Here is a 2,029-nt window from a genome sequence, read left to right as displayed (position 1 = left end):
TCTTCCTATTACAACCAATATTGCACAGAATATTGTTACACCTGTTTCTCTGTGCACACATGCATGTGTTTCTCTAGGAAATATCCCCAGCAAGGGAACTCCTTGACATGATAGCATGCGCACCCTCAACTTTAATACATGTTGTCAAATTGTTCTCCAAAATGGTTGTGCTGATTGCTACTTGCACCAGCAGCATGGGGCTCGGTGCACAACATTAATGCACTGGAAGGGGGCTGCTGGGGGAGTCCTTCAGACCAGCCTACATCCCCTCGCAGTCTGGGACCTCTTGGGAGAGTGGGACTCAGCCAGTGGTTGGACAGCCCCGGAGGGGTCCTTAAGGCTGCCGCAGAGGTGGGAGAGGCTCCTGCTACCACCACTGCACTTGCCAGCCAAGCCCGGCTGCTGGCTGGGCTTCTGTCCAGGGGGCAGCTCCTGTTTTAAGAATCTGCCCCTGGTGGTGAGTGTGTGTCATAGGAACCTGTCCTTCCATCATTCAGTTGATTTGCATATTAGAAGTTTATTATATAAGATAACTGTTACATAGCTATGTCAACACTTAGTATTGCTAGACTCAAATTTTGCCAACCTCGTGGGTTTAAAATAGCATCCAACTGTTCTTTTGAATTGCATGTCATTTCATATGTTTCTTGACCATCTGGGTATCTCTTTTCTGAAATTCCTGTGCCAATTGTTTGCACATTTTTCTACTGAGTTGTCTTTTTCTTATAAATAGGATAACTTTTGTTAACACTAATCATCACCACAAAATTTATCTTATTTGTTTCATTTTTATTTAAGTTTAGTTCTGATTTTTTTAAAAACAGAAGCAGAGCTATATGAATGAATTAATTACTGCTCAGTTGGTATAAGATAAAAAGCAAGATCACAGGAATATTTGAATATATGAAGGCCAGTAGGGAGAGAAAGATGGGTGTGACAAGTGGGCGAATTCTACACGTGAGGGATGTGGATTCTTAAGAAAGAAGAGAGTCAAAAGCCCCAAATATTAGTTAGTGAGAGCACAGGAGATAAAAATAGAAAAATTCGGTTGAAGATCATTTTTAAATGAGGAAGCACAAAGGGGACTCAGACTAACTAGGAAGTTTGGAGACGAATACTGTACCACAGAAGATGGAAGAGCATTGGTAACTCTGTCACTGTCATCATTTCCCTCTGATCCATTTCCTGAAAAGCCACTTTCCGAGGATGATTCAGAACTGCTAGAAGAAAAGGGAGGAACTATTAGTTTATGAATTCTCTCTATTTTTGTTAATAAGTAACTTATTTCCCTAATTTCTTTTTAAACAATAAACATTTTTCGTAAGAATGTGCTCTTTCAGGCAGCAATTTGAATTTCTTAAATATCACAGCTGTCTGTACACACTTACAGTGCCATTGAGAAGCGATTCCCAGTCACAGGGCCCAGCCAGGGGAGCGTCAGCAGATCCCAAATCACGTTTCTGGAAGAAAGAGAGCCCCTCAGGGGGTGTAACTACAACTAAATGCTTCTCCACAGTGGCTCGGTCTCCGTGTGCTAACTGCCACATCCATTTCTCCACATTTACCAAATCCACAGCCACACACAATTAGGAGATTAACGCATGGGACACCGGTGGGACACAGAATCGAGAATCTTTTTGGTATGTGATTGTTTGTCTTGACATCATGCAAGCACAGTCAAACCTCAAAGCAATTTGAGAGAAAACTATAAAGTACAAGAATACATCCAAAGGCAGTACGTACCTTTGAAATATTTTAAATATTAGCTGTAGAGATGCAAGAGAATCAGCCAAACGTTTAGCCCTCTTTACATTAGTAGTTGGAACATCAGCATATGTTTTCTATCCAATTTTGCGTTTACAAAGACACCTAGGAAAAATGATGGACATTATTTATCAAAATACCAAAAAATAGTAAATCTAACATGATTAGAAAACACACACACATCAATAAAGGCCTTAAAGCACACTAAGGTAGCTTTGTATTTTATGTCTTTGTGTAATTTAAATCTTCAATAAACGGACCAATT

The 2,029-nt window shown here is 40.3% G+C and overlaps 1 long non-coding RNA gene across 1 annotated transcript in view; it reads right to left on the bottom strand.

Annotated features, from left to right (window-relative positions):
* The window catches only part of LOC107184006, a 5,685-nt gene extending 3,796 nt beyond the window's left edge, over window positions 1-1,889 (bottom strand). Inside the window, exons 1-3 of the long non-coding RNA XR_001514824.1 lie at window positions 1,744-1,889; window positions 1,389-1,460; window positions 1,124-1,220 (exon numbers count right to left, since the gene is read on the bottom strand). This is a non-coding gene — a long non-coding RNA (uncharacterized LOC107184006). The remainder of the gene's footprint in view (window positions 1-1,123; window positions 1,221-1,388; window positions 1,461-1,743) is intronic.
* Between the last annotated feature and the right edge of the window lie 140 nt (window positions 1,890-2,029).

Source organism: Myotis davidii, unplaced genomic scaffold (genome assembly GCF_000327345.1).
Source record: "Myotis davidii unplaced genomic scaffold, ASM32734v1 scaffold4472, whole genome shotgun sequence".
NCBI classification, from domain to species: Eukaryota; Metazoa; Chordata; class Mammalia; order Chiroptera; family Vespertilionidae; genus Myotis; species Myotis davidii.
This window is presented reverse-complemented; position numbering and strand designations above follow the sequence as displayed.